Consider the following 19,598-nt stretch of genomic DNA (forward strand, 5'->3'; position numbering starts at 1 on the left):
GGAGAGCGCTAAACCGAAAGCAGCGAAACGTAGGAATTTAGGCGAAGCCCTCGTTATCAAAACGGAGGAAGCAAAATACGCCGAGGTTCTGAAGGCGATGCGAAGCACAGAGAAGCTATCGCCATTGGGCGCAGACGTGCGAAGCATAAGGCGAACTAGGATTGGTGAAATGATCCTAGTCTTAAAGAAGGACGCCAAGGAAAAGGGTGCAGTCTATAAGCAACTGGCACAAGAAGTACTTGGTGACGAGGTTGATGTAAGATCCCTTACTGCTGAAGCGACTCTCCAGTGTAAAAATCTGGATGAGGTCACCGATGCAGCGGAGGTCTCGGCTGCCCTCAAAGAGCAGTGTGACATCGACGTAGCCAGTAAGGCCATCCACCTTAGAAAGGGCCCGCAGGGCACCCAGGTGGCGGCGATCAGGCTGCCGGTCGCAGAGGCCAACAAAGCGAAGAACTTGGGCATACTCAAGGTAGGCTGGTCGGTTTGCCGGCTGGGCATACAACAGCCTCCTGAAGTTTGCTTCAAGTGTTTCGGGAAGGGCCATAAGTCGTGGAATTGCAATGGTCCCGACAGAAGTAAGATGTGCAGAAAATGCGGCGCTGAAGGCCATAGGGCAAGCGATTGTAAGCAAATCGCTAAGTGCCTAATATGTGTCGACAGAGCAGACAACGGACACTTAACGGGCGGACCCAAATGTCCGGGCACAAGCGGAGTATCAAAGCAGCCAAAACGGAAGTAACACAGTTAAATTTAAACCACTGTGATGCAGCCCAGCAGCTGCTTTGGCAGTCAGTCTCGGAAACCAAGACTGACGTGGTGTTACTATCGGACCCATACCGAATACCAGCCAACAACGGGAACTGGGTGGCGGATAGGTCTCAACAGTTAGCAGCTATAGGGACGACAGGACGATACCCAATCCAAGAAGTAGTCTCTAGCTCAAATGACGGTTTTGCGATAGCAAAAATCAACGGCGTGTTCTATTGCAGTTGTTACGCGCCCCCAAGGTGGTCGATTGAGGAATTTTCCCACATGGTCGACAGGATGATAGCCGAACTAGCTAATCGGCAGCCAGTAGTGATAGCTGGCGACTTTAATGCATGGGCAGTGGAGTGGGGTAGCCGCTGCACCAATCAAAGAGGCCAACTATTGCTGGAATCCCTGGCCGCTTTAAATATAGAGCTGGCAAATGTGGGTACAGTGAGTACCTTCCGCAGAAATGGTGCAGAATCGATTATCGACGTGACGTTTTGTAGTCCTAACCTTTTAGGTACCATGAACTGGCGCGTTGATGACGGTTATACTCATAGCGATCATCAATCGATTCGCTATAGTATAATACCAGGCGGGCGGAAGGCAGCGCGATGTAACTCGACCCATGCCCGAGGATGGAAAACAGCGCGCTTCGACGGCGAAGTATTCACTGAAGCCCTGAGGCGCGAACGGAACACTCTGGACCTAAACGGTGAAGAGCTAGTTGCTGTGATATCACGAGCGTGTGATGCTTCCATGCCGAGAAAAGCCCCTCCTAGAGAGAACAGGCCGCCGGTGTATTGGTGGTGCGAATCAATTGCAAATCTTCGAGCAATCTGCCTTCGGGCTAGACGAAGAATGCAACGCGCACGCACAGAAGCACAAAAAGAGGAACGCGGTGCAGCATTCAGAGAGGCAAAGTTGGCTCTCAAAAAGGAAATCAAGAGTCGGAAACGGGCATGCTTTGAAAGCCTATGCGAGAGTGCCAATTCTAGTCCATGGGGTGACGCCTACAGAGTGGTAATGGCTAAGACCAAAGGAGCCATAGCGCCCCAAGAGAAATCGCCCGAGTTGCTGCGATCGATAATCGATGTACTTTTCCCGCACCATCCCATAAGCCCATGGCCCCCAGCGCCGTATGCGGCAGATGAAGAAGAAGAAGTGGCGAGAGTGACGAACGAAGAGCTGGCAGAAGTCGTGAAATCATTCGCGTCAAACAAGGCACCGGGACCCGATGGTATCCCGAATGTTGCCTTAAAAGCGGCAGTGAACACGGATCCGGACATGTTCAGAACCACGATGCAACGCTGCATTGATCAAGGAATCTTCCCGGATGTATGGAAGCGACAGAAATTGGTGCTACTACCAAAGGCGGGGAAACCACCAGGTGACCCGTCGGCGTATAGACCTATCTGTCTACTAGATACGACGGGCAAGTTATTGGAGAGGTTGATTCTCAACAGACTAGTACCGTATACGGAGAGTGCGGACGGCCTGTCCAACAACCAGTTTGGATTCAGAAAAGGTAAATCTACTCTGGACGCCATCCAGTCGGTCGTTCAAACAGCTGAGGTGGCAATCGAGCATAAAAGGAGCGGCATCCGTTACTGCGCGGTTGTCACTCTGGATGTGAAGAATGCGTTCAACAGCGCAAGCTGGGAAGCAATAGCACACGCGCTTCACCGCCTCAAGGTACCGGTGCAGTTGTGTAAGCTTCTAGAAAGCTATTTTGATGGTAGGATTCTACTGTATGACACAGAGGAGGGGCAGAAAAGCGTTCGAATTACCGCGGGAGTACCTCAAGGTTCAATCCTGGGCCCGCTGTTATGGAATGCGATGTACGATGACGTACTGAGGCTGCCCCTTCCGACGGGTGTTAAGATTGTTGGCTTCGCCGACGATATCACCCTAGTGGTCTATGGTGAATCGATGGAGGAAGTAGAGTTGACAGCAGCGCACTCTATTTCCCTGGTTGAGGAATGGATGAAGTCTAGGAAACTAGGACTGGCCCGTCACAAGACTGAGGTGGTGGTGGTCAACAACCGCAAGTCCGAGCAACGGGCGCTTATCTCGGTAGGTGATTGCACCATAGAGTCCAAACGATCCCTTAGGCATCTTGGTGTAATGATTGATGACAAGCTGAGCTTCGCTAGCCACGTTGAATATGCCTGTAAAAGGGCATCTACGGCTATAGCGGCGCTTTCGAGGATGATGTCTAACAGCTCTGCTGTAATTGCCAGCAAACGCAAGCTGCTGGCAAGCGTGGCGCTATCCATACTAAGGTATGGAGGACCAATCTGGTCAAAAGCGCTTATAACGAGAAGAAACCTAAAGCGGTTGGAAAGCACGTACAGGATAATGTGCTTAAGAGTAGCAAGTGCATACCGGACGGTATCTAAAGAGGCCGTGTGCATCATAGCCGGGATGACGCCCATCGGGCTCATCATCAAGGAAGATGCTCAATGCTTCAACCAAAGGGGTACCAGAGGAGTCCGCGACACGTGTAAAGAGGAAACGCTCAGAAGCTGGCAGCAGGAATGGGATAACTCCACTAAGGGTAGATGGACCCATCGGCTAATACCAAATGTGTCAGATTGGTATGGTAGAAGCCATGGGGAAGTGAACTTCCACCTGACGCAGTTTCTGTCAGGACATGGTTGCTATAGACAGTACCTGTATAGGTTCGGGCACTCAGAATCTCCTGCGTGCCCCAATTGTGCTGGTGTAGAGGAAACAGCGGAGCATGTCGTGTTCGATTGCCCCCGTTTCATTGTTGTGAGAGGTCGCATGCTCACTACATGCGGAGGGGACACGTCCCCCGACAATATTATAGAGAGAATGTGTGCGGATGCCGAGTGCTGGAATGCAGTAACTACGGCTGTCACTCACATTATGTTAGAATTGCAGCGTCTATGGCGCGCCGACCAAGAGTTGGCTGCAGAGGATTAGCCCTGCCGAGGCTGGTCCCTTGTAACATTGTTTAAGTCGGCTAAGAGAAGCAGTTTGCCTAGGCTACTTCTGCTACACGTGTTGTGCTATATGCACTGGTCCCTTCCCGAAGAAATACCGTAAGGTGGTTCCGGGGAGATGAGGGTCTGAGTCCAAGGGTCATGTCGATGCACTGTTCACCACTTGAGCAATTCTAAATGAATTGCTCAAGCACAGTGCATAGGCTGGTTTTAGCGGGTCGTCGTTGGTGCGTCATCCCCGCATTCCCTGAGTTATCTTCTCAGGGGATCTGTTTGCAGATTTCCCCCTTGTAAAAAACAAAAAAAAAAAAAAAAGCCTCCCTCAGGGATATCCGGTGGTCCCAAAAGTGGCCACTGTAGTCAACTATCCATTTTGAGTCTACAGTTGCCCTATTTACGACAAGACATGGAGAATGAACCGTCGCATGATATGTTTTGGTGTCAAAATCGAAATGTCCCCTGTGCAAGGTTCCCCCGGGGCACTTGGCGGCGCCATGAGTGGCCAAATCTGTACAAGACTCATTTTCAATTTATAATAGGGTATTTTATGATAAGCTAGGGAGAAAACAATATTGCGCGACATATTTTGAGTGAATAAATTATTTGATCCCAATTCGGATCCACTACCGGCACCGATTCCAGGGAAATGGCCATATCTTGGTTGTTTCTGGACCGATCCTAATACTTGGCGCCCCAATCGCTTCAGAATTTGATCTTTTGTCTTCATGTGTAGTAAAATTTTGATTTTTTAGCCGAGACCTTTGCTAAAAACACGACATAATTTTACTGCATAAGACATGCTTCCGGAAATCCGGATTATCACCGGTATCCGGTGGTCATAGTTCATCTCCGTGGATGCACCTCAAAACTAGATCAGTTGACCCGTCCATTACTTCTTAAAGAATTGAAATCGGTCATTTTTTGTCAAAGTTACAGCATTCCAAAGTTGGCCCAATTTTTGCCTGTCCCAGTTATTTTGACAACCCCAAATATTCAAATATTCCATCATTTGCAATACTTTAAAAATGGGGAGGGTACAAAAAAAGGTGGGAGGGCTCCCTGCAAATCTTATTACAACTCTTCATATTGTATTTAAAGTTAAAAACATTATATGGCACATGAATTCCGCTGTCCTGAATATAAAACACTTATTGATTAGATTAGATTTTTAAATAAAAAATGCAAAAAGTTCAAGTATATTTTTAAAATGACCTGGGGCAGACACGAACATTCTGAAAACGCCATTATTTTTGTTTATTTTTATACTTTCAAGCCCGGGGTGTCGGGTCTCTGTGCATTCAGATCGACTTTTTTTGTCGAACAGTGATATTGAGGGGGAAAAATGATTGACATCGAGAAAATTTTTGTTTTGAGTCGAATGCTAAATACTTGCAAAGATTTGTTTCCAAGTTGAGATAGTAAATTTTGGACTGTTAAACTTTCACAATTTAGTCTCAAACCATCAAAATAGTATGAATTTTTAACTTTTATTTGTGATTTTTTAATGTATAATCAAAACCGAAAGACATTATAATATTTTGAGCAGTCTTTCATATACATTTGATCTATTTTCTCCATACAAATTTCAAACTTGTTGAACCCCACCTTAAATATGATGAATTCCGTTCAAACTTTCACAGTAGCTTCTTGGGTTTCAAAACGATACTTTGCCCTTCTGTAAAATTACTGAGGAGGCAAAAAGTGCTTCCTGTCCCTCAAAGTTGACGGCTATGATCATTTAACTGGTCTTCATGTCTTGTAACATTATGATTTTGGATGCTATGATATCACGGTTCGGAACTCTGCAAGCTCTTAAGATTTCTTCAGGAATTCTCCCAGAGTTTTTTTCACGTGCTCTGGAATTGCTCCAAGATTCAGGATATTATCAAGAACCAGAGCAATTCCAATGATTATTTGAGAAAGTGCTCGGTTCTTCAGGAAATAAAAAAAATATATTCCCTAAAATTTTTTTGCAAGACTCGCCATGGAATTTCCGGAGGCACCATGATTCCCTATAAAAAAAAATCTATGTTGATTACTGAAGGGGATTTGCCATAAATTCATTGATTGTTTTTTCAAGATTTCACGCTGAAAATTATCTTATGAAATTTTGGGATTTTTTTCAAAGCAAACTAAGAGGAATATTTCGTAAAATTCGATGAAAAATTAAAAATCTCTGACGTATCCTTATATGATTGAAAAATTGTGTAGGGTAAAAGCACCGGTTTTGGCCAGCCTAAGAGAAAACGCCAATAAAAATTTTAGGGGATGCCGTATTTATACTACAAATATGTCAAATGCAAGCTTTCAATCCATATTATGTGTGTAAAATGTCGAAATAGAGCTAAAACCATCGTTTCACTTCGAACACATTGTTGGTCAATATAGGTTACCAGAACCAGTTTCGGCCAGTGACTTAACTTCGGTTCCTAAATTGGCCAATCACATTGATTTCTTATGAGAGTGGCCAAATTAGGAGTACCCTGGCCAATTAGGTGTATGAGAGTTAAAATCATAAGGAAAATGAATCATTTTTATTATTTTTTGAATCAATTCGAACGAGTCAATGAATGTAGCTCTACCATGTGAATGTGATCTACTGAACACAAAAGGTTTCATGCTGATTGGCTATGTAAAACGGTGTATAATCCACTATGGCTACAACTGTCTGTTTGCTAAGGACAATGGAAAAAATAATTGATGATTTCATCAAGTCAACAAGCTTAATAGAAATGCCTCACGGTGTGCTGGAACACACATATTATCGAACTTGCATGAACCTCCGATCTTTTTTCACTAAAAGTTAGCCTTGATAGTCAAGAAAAGCTTGCGAAATATTAACCCTCTAATACCCAAATTTTTATTTTCGATTTAAGTATTATTTTTCATTATCTAAAATCGTTCTAAACACGTTTTGGGCATTTATTTATTTTTATTCGCAAATTTTTAAATTTTGGTTTTTGATTTTTATAATTTTTATTTTTGAACATCCCTAGCTTTTTTCATTTTTTCTTGAAGCCTTTTCTAGTTGTTGATTTTTGGGAATAATAAAAATTTAAATTGTTACGGTATTTTTAAAAATATTAAATTTTTAATTTTTTTTCGGAGCGTATTTTATTTTCCGTGTAACTAACGGAAAAACAGGTTTGAAATGATTTCAATACCACCAGGCTCTTCGTTTGTGATAGGTTAATCATAGAAAAATATAAAAGGTACGATTTTTTATATTACACGTTAAATGAAGCCCAGGCATTTGTAGGTTATATAAGAATGAAATTTTTCAAACATTTTCTAAAAATACAAAAAAGTTTAAAAAGTCATAAAAAACTTTTCTTATATGCGTGTTATGAGTCAAGGTATGAGCCAAAAATAAATTCATTTTGATTTCCGAGCTACGAAAAAATACACAAAATTCCAAAGTGTACCCCGTCTAAAGGCGGGGTTGGGTATTAGAGGGTTAAAAAATCTTTCATCGGCAAAAAATTGAAAAAAGTCCATTTTTGTATTTTTACCCTTCTCCCATATATGAGTTCATAGGAGAATATTAGAGTTATACTACTTTTGATGCATTGCAGACTTATTTGATATACCTAGATCACGAATCGATTACAAGACGTTTCAAATTGAGCATAATTTCTACCTACATTCACACAATGTGACCAGCCCATTGTGGTATGCCGTTTATTAACGACATCGCATTTTTACATAAATTTATTAAGGTAAACATACTACAACTTATCAAGTTTCAATCAATGTTTCCTATTCTACTGAATAATTGAAATTGTTGGTGTTCGTTATTGAACATGAAGCTTTTTTAAGATAACAGACAATTGTATAATTACATGCAACCACTAAATAAACCGCCATACAATTATATAGGGCAATGTACTGTTTCAATTTTGTATGGTATGTTCACTCTAGCTGATCTTGTTATTAACATTTGTTGTGATTGAAAGATATTCCTTGTATGAGTAACTTTTCAAATATTATATAATATATATTTGAAAAGTTGTCATGACGATTTATATTGAAATCTTGCAGCCGCTGGTTGGGTGCGTTTGCTAAAACCTCACATCATTAACATATCCTTAGTTACCTTCATATACTTAAAGCTAAATACATACCATAAAACGGGGTAACTTTGATAGTTTTTTGAGAGAAAATCGATTTTTTTTTATTTGTAAAACAAGCACTGGTTTGTTAGTTATCGATTGTACATGAAAGATTGCATAACGGTTCGATCTTAATGAATCTATAGTTTTTCATATAATCGAAAGTCAGTTTTTAGTAATGGGGTAACATTGATAATGAGTAGATAAGCACATGAAAATCCAAAACAAACTATTATTTGACATCATCACAGTTTGAATTGGATTGGAGAATGTTAATAGAGAAACTGGATTAGATTTTATCAATTAAAGTACAGAATTTATTGAACAAAAAACATCTTTAAAAGGGTTTTCAGTCAAAACAAACATAATAAACACCATTATAAGTTGATAATAATGGGTATAAACATATATCTCTGAATAGATATCTATCGATAATCATGTTTCGACATTGAATTCACCATAAATCAATCGTTTTTGGAACATGAATGAGTATAAATCGACTGAATCCCGTAAAGTACATGAGGCGTCGCATACCTCTAGGTTTTCAATGTTATATGGGAATTTGTGACTTTGATTACAAAAATGATTCCAAATTGTAAAACTGTTTTTCGCTATGAGGTTTGATACCGGATTCATGTTCTACTATAGTTAGGCCATCAAGCATACGTACCGAATTCATTATAGTTTCATGAAATAGTGATGGTAAAACAGATTGTTTGTGAGCGTTTTGAAAGTACCAAAATCTCATAATTTTTTAATATTCGAATATAAAGCCTCACATACTCTTGATTGGCACGAAAACAGCTCAGAGGTGAAGTGTCACACTGATACTCCTTAGTTTCGTATTCGTTTTGCTTAACTGAATAACATAATTTTGGTTATTTTGTTTAGTGTACGTTGCGGATCCCGCACTATCAAAGTTACCCGCATTTTCAAAGATACCTCGTTTTACGATAATAAAATTTATGTGTCCATGTTGGTTATTTAAATTGTTGTGTCTATTTCGCAAAATGTGCCCTCCATAAGTGCGAAGTCGTGAATAAAAGGGCTGGATTACGTTGGATCGATTTGTTACCGTCGCCACATTTATCCGAAGTAATCCAGCCCTTTTACTCAAAATCAGGCACTTCAAACCCCAAATATAATGTGCGCATTGCATATAAGTAGATTAATGACTGCACAAAACTTGTATCACGATGAGCTTGAGACCACCTTAAGGCTATATAAGCCATTCACTGTTGATCATGTTATAGTGAACCCGCTTTCAAGAAGTTTGCGCGTATAAGCACATGAATACAGCTTATACTGCCATGTGTATCAATTTCTGGGAATTCCTATTCTGATTAGAAAACTATACCACATACGTAAAATATTACTGATTTGATTCAGAAAGAAGAATACAAAGCGTTCGTATGAGCTTTTCTGAAGTGAAAAGTGAAATTTCCATTATATAAAATACGGCATACCACCATGGGCTGGTCATATTATGTCAGTGTATGTAAGAAATGATGCTTAAATCTAAGAATTCATTCATGTTAAAGATATGTCATGTCAAATTGGTCATTAGGTCGTTAAAAGTCATCATATTAGTGTATCTCCAATATTCTAAAAAAATACAAAAATACAAAAAAAATACAAAAATCGTCTTTTTTCAATTTTTTGCCGATGAAAGATTTTTTAATATTCAGCAAGCTTTTTTTGACTACCAAGGCTAATATTTAGTGAAAAAAGATCGGAGGTTCATGCAAGTCCGATAATATGTGTGTTCCAGCACACCGTGTGCCTCTTTGCAAATATCAATTTGCGTATCAAACGGGTAAATCTACTATTACAGCACTACAGACGCTAGTGAGTAAGATCGAGAAATCACTTGAAGCCAAAGAAATAGCCGTGGTTGCATTTCTCGACATCGAAGGAGCATTCGATAATGCATCCTACAGCTCCATGAGATCAGCAATGGAAACAAGGGGCTTGGATAAAAGCATTATTGAATGGGTAATGGCTATGCTCAGAGATCGGGAGATATCCGCTGATCTGGGAGGTGCGCAACTATCTATAAGATCTAAGAAGGGATGTCCTCAGGGAGGAGTATTATCGCCCTTACTTTGGTCGTTAGTAGTAGACGAACTCCTTAAAAATCTAAAGGATCAAGGTTTTGAGGTTATTGGATACGCAGATGATGTGGCCATTGTGATTCGTGGAAAATATGATGACACAATCTCCAATCGGTTGCAATCTGCGTTAAACAGTACTCTCAAATGGTGTAGAAGTGAGGGCTTAAATGTAAACCCTTCGAAAACAGTTATTGTTCCTTTTACAAGGAGGAAAAAGGTGAACCTCAAACAGCCTTTTTTGGATGGAATTCGAATTCAGTTCTCGGAAGAAGTAAAACACCTTGGTGTAACTCTGGACAAGAAATTGAACTGGAATTCTCATCTAAATAAGATCATAACTAAGGGTACAAATGCCCTGTGGGTCTGCAATAAAGCCTTGGGGAAAACCTGGGGCCTACGCCCAAACATGGTACATTGGATTTATTCAGCAATAGTGCGACCTGAAATTACTTACGCTTCACTGGTGTGGTGGCCTAAAACAAATGAGGTAACCACTCAAAAGAAGTTAGCTAAGTTACAAAGGCTTGCGTGTATATCTATGACTGGGGCAATGAAAAGCACACCATCAGTTGCTTTGGATGCCCTTCTCAATTTACTACCTTTGCATCAATTTGTTAAACTGCAAGCTGCAAAAAATGCCTTGCAATTTATCCGTTACAATAAAATACTAGATGGTGATCTGATGGGACACTTGAAGATCATCAAGGAATTCAACTTGAACTCAGATATAAAAACAGTAGAAGACTGGATGATAACGAAGACAAACTATGATGTGCCCTTCAAAGTGATTAAACCAAACCGCAATACGTGGGAATCTGGTGGGCCAAGTTCACGTCCAGGGTCTGTTGTATTTTACACCGATGGGTCAAAGATGGGCGAAAATACCGGGGCTGGAGTTTTTGGTCCCGGTATTAGTAAGTCTATAGCTATGGGATGCAGCCCCACTGTATTTCAGGCTGAAATTCAAGCAATTTTAGAATGCACAAATGTTTGTCTCAAAAGGAATTGCAGGTTTGCTAAGATCTGTATTTTCTCGGACAGTCAAGCAGCATTAAATGCGCTAAAGGCATTTACATGTCAATCGAAGTTAGTGTGGGAATGTATTCTCTCTTTGAAGCAATTGGCCAGTAGGAACGAAGTAACGTTGTACTGGGTTCCCGGCCATTGTGGTATTGAAGGGAATGAAATCGCCGACAATCTAGCAAGACAGGGTGCAGCTATGAGCTTCGTCGGCCCTGAACCTTTTTGTGGAGTTCCTGAGAGTACTCTTAGGATGAAACTAAGAACTTGGGAAATGTCCATGGTAGAAACTAATTTGAATGCCACGGATACAGCCAAGCAAGCGAAAAGATTTATTAGACCCAGTCTGTCAAAAGCCCGGGCCATATTAAATCTTAATAAAAAGAATACCAGGGTAATAACCGGTCTGATGACTGGTCACTGCCCGAGCAGGTATTACCTTTACAAGATTGGAAAAATCCAATTCTCAGAATGTCGATTTTGTTTGAACGAAAACGAAACCGCTGAACACTTGCTTTGCAGCTGTGGAGCATTGTTCAATCAAAGGTTGTCAATATTTGGAAAAGGGTTATTGGAGCCCTCCGAAGTTTGGCAATGCAATCCAAACAGGGTAATAAACTTTATAAAACGAGTTGAGCCTAGTTGGGATAACGTGCTCCATCAACCATTGTCCACCACATCTCAATTGTGAGAGGATATTTGATGAGCACAAAATTAAATATGGGTCATACCACAATATTCCTAATTATTGGACGCAGTGGGTAAAAGGCTCTACAGACAAGGAAAAAAAAATGGCTACAACTGGCGTATGGCCAAAACCGGTGCTTCTACCCTATTATGTTAATCTCGAACGTCCAATCGCCCTGAGCGGTGGCATGTAGATTATTTTTTATGTTTGAGACATTCTAAAGTATTCTGTAATTTTGAAAAAGAATGATTTCCTACCCGGTAAGTGCAATAAATATTATTAATTTCATTATCAATTTATTTTACCCCATGAGTGTATTTTGGATCTCTTAGTCCTACCCTGAGATCTCATCAAATTCGTTTGCCGACTACTCGGCTCTGCCAATCTCGGTTAAAATAAATCGAGTTTTGGCATTCTAAATTAGGTGTGTATATTGTACAATATCGTAAGCGGAATTTGGGGCAAGTGTGCCACCTTAAGCAAATTGTTCTCTAACATTGTTCAAAGCTTATCAAATCCACCAATTTATTATCACGATGTTAGTTTCTCATCTTCTCATAAACACTAAGCCAGTTAAAAAGAAAATAACTGAAAAAAAGGATTAGTTTTGAAGCTTCTCGAACATCATCCAAATTAACGTACTTGTCAGCGGTATGAGGAAAGTGTACCACCCATATAGAGCAAGACGGCCACCGAACACAAATTTAATGTATTTTTACACAGTCCTAAAAAATCATGTGATTTTACGTATTTGGATGCACATAAAAGAAGCGAGCCGAATGACGTAAATTTAGGTCGAATTTGAAATACGATAGTGTCTGATTCGGGAGATGACGATCACAGTTCCATCGTTTTCGTGTCCTTTAACATGTAAAACTACATTTTTTGTTCAATACGCCTTCAAGGACACGTTTAATGTCTAATCAAAGGCAATCGATGGTGTACTTTTCATTGCCCCTGTCATTGATATACAAGCAAGTCTTTGGAACCTAGCCAGCTTCTTCTGAGCGGTTACCTCATTTGTTTTGGGCCACCATAACAGTGAAGCATAAGTAATTTTTGGTCGGACTATTGCTGAATAAATCCAGTTTACCATATTAGGTCGCAGTCCCCAAGTTTTTCCTAGGGCTTTATTGCAGACCCATAGGGCATCAGTACCCTTACTTATGACCTTGTTCAGATGAGAGTTCCAGTTAAATTTCTTATCCAAAGTAACTCCGAAGAGTAATGAGAGTAATGTTTAACGCAGTTTGCAAGCGATCGGAAATCGTGTTATTAAACTATCCACGAACCAAGATGGCCACATCATCGGCATATCCAATAACCTCAAAACATTGATCTTTTAGATTTCTAAAGAGTTTATCTACTACAAGAGACCACAGTAAGGGCGATAACACTCCTCCTTGAGGACATCCCTCAGTAGATCTTATAGATATTTGCGCAGATCGCTACAGGTCGTGAGATCAAGAACCTCTTGTCGGATAGAGTTTACAAAAGTAGGAGAATCCCCTCTATAACATATGTCTATGGTGTTCGACGATATGTAGTTTAAAAGATCTTCTCCTCTTTTATTAATATCGGTGCTGCTCCAAATTGTATGATGGGCATTCGCATCGCACCCTATTATAAATTGAGCATTAATTTTCTTACAGTAGTTGACAAAATGAACGATAGAACATGGAGGCACATCTTCAACATCTCCAGGAAAGTAAGCATATGCAATACCCAACTGGTGGGGAACGTGCCTTTGGAGCCGGCCTTCTGATATGCAATACATAGCTCCGTTTTTCTCCGGATAGTTTGGCAACTCTACTTTGATCGCAACAATGTCTCTACGGATGGATTCTGTATTTGGGACAAATTTTGGATTGTGCTACTTTTCCCCGAATGCCGTTTCCCCGAAAGCCATTTCTCCGAATGACCCGGTTCCCCGAAAAATGATGCAAGAATAAAAAAGTGCAAGAATAGTCTTTAGTGACATGGTGCTGAACTAGAAATAACGATCAGCAATCAAAAGAAGGATATATGTGATCTTTTTCGATAAAACACATATTGCCAAACATGCTGAGGACGGTAAAACTCGAAAGAACCGCCAATCAAATAAAGAAGGGTGCATATCCGATGACCGGTTCTTTCATCACCTTGAAATGCAAAAAGTTATGACAATTATGAGTGCTAAACATTTTTCGGGGAACTGGCGTTCGGGGAAAAGTAGCACAACCGCTCGAAGGGCAACCAAGTACCCTACCATTATTTACCCAGGGCTCTTTTCTTTGGTGAACTTTCTGCTGAGCACTGCTGATGCGCCCTCTGCATGATGAAGGTTCACTTGGATAATAGAGAAACTTTAAAGTAGATGGAGTACCGTGTAGGGTCGATGTACCAATAGCCGCATAGCTAAGAACAAATATTCGTATAAAATCGAAAAATAACGCTAGCGTCATTATTTTTACATCATTTGAAAGCTTTTTATCTTGCTTTTTTGGGAAAAATATGAAAACTGCGAAAACTCATATGTTTGCATTTATTATCGCTTGTGCCACTATAGGAATACATGTGCCTATAGTAGCACTAATTCTAATTTCTGTTCCTATAGTAGCACTAGCATCACGGCGTTGGCAAAATACTAATCAAAACCGTATTTTTACAAAGCTTTTATATTTTTCCTTGAAAGTGTGGATCAAAAGCTTTCGTTTGATGTAAAAAAGTACTTAATTCATTAATTATTTCGTATAATAAAAAATAGTTTCTCTCTGTAGTGCTACTATAGGAACAATAGGTTAACTATAGGCGCAAGGGAGCTCAAATTTTAAGCAAAACTAATTATTTCGATCATTTTTTGAACAAAATCAAGCTGTGTATCAATGGTACTTAGATAAATAGCTCCTGACCTTCATGTCAAAAAATATTTTGAAAAGATTCATAACAAAACGGCCGTAAAAAGCCACTAGTGCGACTATAGGGGACTGTCCACTAAGGGAACACTGACCCTACCTTTTAATTCCGCTCCTAAATGCTTATCTTTGACAGATACGCGTATTTCGACTACCACTTGCAGTCTTCTTCAGTGTCAGTTACTCGTATCCACTCAACTGACACTGAAGAAGACTGCAAGTGGTAGTCGAAATACGCGTATCTGTCAAAGATAAGCATTTAGGAGCGGAATTAAAAGGTACACGGTACTCCATCTACTTTAAAGTTTCTCTATTTGAGATTCTGCTCAGAGGATTCGAACATTCATTAAAGACTTGGATAATTTTTATTCGATTCATATAACATTGATATGCTCCCACTCGTATCAAGCCTCTGATTTGAGGCTAAGTAGGCCGATTATTTCGGAGAAGTACAATGTCAACTGCGCCATTGCTCCAGCTCCAGGTAGCACAGTAAGGGCATAATACTGTGAGGGTGCCCGGTACTTCACAAGCACCGTTAACGGTTAGGTTTTTTTTTGACCCCCTAACCATTCATTCCTAGGTACGGGATGCTTTTAGCCGCATGACACCATGAATTAGGGGCCACCTGTATGATAGACTTATACCACCGGAACAGGCAATCCGTAGTGTTATTTCTAGCCTTGTTGCATTCGGCTACCGACACTACATGGCTATCTAGGCTATTCGAGTTTAGAAGCTGATATTGAGGATCCACTTCCATTGAGGCCGAATAGCCCCAGAGTTGGATAATTACGACGAATGCTGTAAAAATTGAGTTGTGCAACGAGTTGCGTACAACATTTTTTTCCGTAGAAGACCACTTGAGGGTATTAACAATCATTTCGAGATGCATTCACCATTATTTTACAATTTCTGAAAAAAAATGTTGTGGTGCGATCAACATTGATCTGTATATATGTAGATTATCCTTTACTGCAACCAGTAGGCGAAAAACGTCTACTGAACCAGCATAAACAGCATTGATTTCGTAGATCATCAGGACATTTATATTAAGATTTCGGGCATCCTGATATATCCAATGTATCGAATAATGATTATCACGATATTGTACGATGTTATGACAATCTATCTATATAAATAAAAATGGAGTGGTGTTTGTATGTCACGAAATGGCTTGAGAACGGCTCGACGGATTAGAATGATTCTTCCATAGTTATGTTCCTGAAGTGTTCCGACGTGTTTGTGTATATAAAAAGCAAAGGATATTTAACGGGAAAGTTGAAAAAACAGGAGTGAACGGAACTTCCATTTTGCACGGAGCATTCCATGGCGTTTTACATAATATACATGTAGATGCCATGTGAATTTTGTTGACCTTGTTGACCTTTATGTACTGTTATTGCAGAATAGTTTGGATGGCATACGATATCCAAGAAATGGTTGGGCAGAAAGTTTGTCCACTATATAGAGAATCCACAGCTGCTTTCTGAATATATTGGAAGCTCTTTTTTTATTTCTAAATTCCATAGAGTGTTTGAAGGTCTGAGATACTTAAAAACCTTAAACCACATTACGAATCGACTGGGTTATATTCAATCAGTTGAAAGGTGCTCCCCAGTCAACATTTTGGTTGGTATAACTTTTGTTATACATCGTTCTATATGAATCAATTCAATCGTATAGAATGCACGAAAAGGCTATATACCTACCAAAGTGGAGGCTATATGCGTACTTGGCACGACTTATTCGGACTTTCTGCGATCAGATATACGATGCCACAAAATTTGGATGAAAATAAAAAAAAAATCCAGCGAGTCTCGAACACGGGACCTCTGGATCAGAAAACGGGCACCTTACCACTGTACCATCAAGGGTTACTTATCCAATGGGTGATTATTTGCCAATGTTAATACATGTTTCATGTAAAACGACACATACTTTGTTGTTCTTTGAGGCCCACCGTCAGCAGATAGACAAAGTTTGATGAGCAATTTTTGCTATGTTTTTGCGATTTCATACGATGCTCACTGGATTGATATATGATCTGTCAGTTTGTATAACATAACGTGATTCGATGTTGCACTATTTACGACATGTTTTGTTGTCAACACAGATTGTCATTTATGAATCGTATTGGGGATTTATATACAATTTGTATTGACATTGATAACGCTTAATATGGCATCTTGTGCAATTCTGATTTTGGACGCATTAATATGTGATTTTGGATGCACATTCTTATACGATACGTGGTTCACTGGGATCACGTGACATTACTTGCATTATGTGCATGAATTTATTTTCATTCAATTTTTGTCACTTTTGATGAAATGCGAAAATGTGTTTTAATCAGTTACGCGCTTTGTCCATGCTAGTCCAATGTTTGAGATCTGGGCTCACAGTGACAGTTCGTGACAGCGGAATCCCGGCTCACTATGACGAACAGAAATTTTGTATTGCTCTCTCCCTCCCAGATTGGAACTATGCATTCTCCAAGCAAGTGCGAATAGAGATTATTGCATGCAACTCATTTCAATTTGAATTTCTCCAAAATCAGAAGATATTAATTGTGTAGTTTTGGAAGATTAATATAACTGAAAACAATGATTTGTAGCCTCAAATTGCCAGGGCAAGGAACTTTAATTTTAATGACGGCTATGAGAGAAGAAAAAAAAGATGTGTATTGCATGCCGTCCTAATTAGAACTGATTTGCATCATCATCATCATCATCGAGAACTGGTTATTCATTAGATGTCTTGTTTGCGAGCAGGATTTGTCCAACGAACCCGTCCCCCGTTCATCTTCGATTCAATCGATTGACCTCTCGCGTAGTATCAATTAACCCTGTAAATCGTAAACACTAAACAGGTTCAACTTTGCCGCTCGTAAATAGCCATCACTCTTAAACTGTCGGCACTGCCCCCGTTTTGATTGATATTTACGGTTTCAATTTGATTAAACTGTTGTGATTCAACAATCGACGCGGCGCGACACACGTGAAGATTGAATTGCACTGATGATGGAACAAAACAACTTTTAATAGCTTTGGCAGAATTTACAGCGCTCGGAGATCTCCTGGAACCACATCAAATGCAATAATGGGTGCACTTTGCTGTCGTTTCGTACTTATTCGATTTACTACCGGCACGACACAATACTATTCGCCGCTAATTGCCGGGAATGCCGTTTATTAATAATTTTATGCCAAAAGACGCAATTCACTTGTGGGATGACCGCGAGCGCGAAATGTCGTTCGATTCTTACGAGCAAATCTCCGATACTAACTAAAGTGCACCCTCGTAATAAACTGCATTGTAGGAAGAAAGTCATTTGCGCAAAGTAGTAGACATTCATAATTGGTTTCTGCTTAACACATACCGACATAGGGGCGGTTGAGCAGGTTTTATTGGTATTTTATTAGTGGCACATTCGTCGCGGATTCTTCCGAAGCTAATTGACTTCATTGTATCTTTATTGATGAATGGTGTGGTAAATCATTGATACGAAGTTTCTTTCCGATCTAAGTTGATCGAATGTATCCATATAATCAGTTATTAATTGAAATTCGTTGAACTCATTTGTTCGTCCTCTTAAATCGGTGCTCGCACCGTTGTTGTCTAGATATCACATTTACTACCATACAAGGTAGACACCACTGCTGACTGCACTCGACTGCAAGTGACGTTGCTGGTAGCGGTTACTTGTAAATCTAACATGTAATGTTATCTGATATTGTTGACTCGTATACGGCCTTGAACTTGAAAGGTACGTTCCTGAATTGTAGAAGTAAGCAAAGTAAGTAAGCTTTTAAAACGTTTGCTGTATGCTGGTTACAATCTAATTCTATGTGAATGGTCATAAGAACCAATTCAAGATTCCGCTCCTAGGATAATTTGAATCAAGATCTACTAGGCACCTTTGTTGATAAGTGATTGCCATCACAGCAAAGAGGTCCAGATTTCTGAAAAGCTGGCAAAACCCCAATTTCCAAACTTAGTTTTCAATTGAAAACAAAGTCAAACATTGATTTACAAGATCAGATAGTTAAGAGTACACACAAGAATTCTTAAAGCAAAATATTTTTCTACATGTCCGGACGTTAAATAGTTGCACATGTCTGCTTCAAAGCTCAACTAATTCATATTTACCAAAACCCATGCAAATTTAGGTATATTGATACCTATTATTATAAGTACTTTAAATAATTAAAGGAGAGCTTTTTATATCGTACATATCGCTCCCCGCCACTCCCTGCGGAGTTATCCTGCTCAAACGTGCTTCTAAGGCTAAAGAATCGATCGTAGAAGATTCTTATTCTCTTAGTTTGCCTAAACGGCAGTTTTTTGAAAAAGTTGAAAGCCAAAACATGTTTGAAAAACAGGTTTTTTTTAGTATTTTGCTCTATGAGAACCAAAAAATTGTGACTATGCCCAAAATAAAGACTTCAACCGTAAATTTTCTTTAAAAACACTTTTGTTGGTTGAAAATAGTAAAATATTGAGAATGTACAATTTCTGCCATATTTTTTTTTTAAACTGGAACACTGTACACTGTAGGAAAGATGCAGTTTTTCTATTTGTTTATTAGTTTTATGTTACATGATTTAATAATTCTAGGTAATCTGTATTAGCCAATACACTATCATCCTAATTTAGTAAAACTAAATTATGCTATTGCAAATTGAAATACATTTTTTTTATTACAAACTGCAACAACTTTTTCAATATTTTTAGATGTCATAATTTATTTGTCATATTTTCATGGGCTGTTTAGATTTAGATCTTACAAAAATAATGGTGGAAAAGGATCCGAAATCGGAGGAGAATTGTCTCTAAACGATGGGTCGAAGTCATCTTTTCATGGTTTTCATTAGAGCACTTATACCACAGATGGCAGGAATCAATACTGACTAGGGAAGGTGTACCGGTATTCGCCATGTACCAGTATTCGCCACCCTGGATTATATACCATTTTACGACACAAATGATTGCTAATTGTTTAGTGTTCGTTAATTTACACTAGGATGATACGGAAAAATTCT

General features: G+C 39.6%; 1 protein-coding gene across 8 annotated transcripts in view; it reads right to left on the minus strand.

Annotated features, from left to right (window-relative positions):
* LOC5572559 (endothelin-converting enzyme homolog) overlaps nucleotides 1-19,598 on the minus strand; it is a 129,878-nt gene that overhangs the window by 49,118 nt on the left and 61,162 nt on the right. Inside the window, exon 1 of one of the 8 annotated variants that reach the window (XM_021849949.1) lies at nucleotides 17,592-17,839. The exons of 6 other annotated variants lie outside the window; for them this stretch is intronic. The gene's annotated coding sequence lies outside the window, so the exon portion shown is untranslated. Of the gene's footprint in view, nucleotides 1-17,499; nucleotides 17,840-19,598 lie in introns of those variants that run through there. One more of the 8 variants, XM_021849948.1, reaches the window with a different exon arrangement.

Source organism: Aedes aegypti, chromosome 3, assembly GCF_002204515.2.
Source record: "Aedes aegypti strain LVP_AGWG chromosome 3, AaegL5.0 Primary Assembly, whole genome shotgun sequence".
In the NCBI taxonomy this organism is placed as follows: domain Eukaryota; kingdom Metazoa; phylum Arthropoda; class Insecta; order Diptera; family Culicidae; genus Aedes; species Aedes aegypti.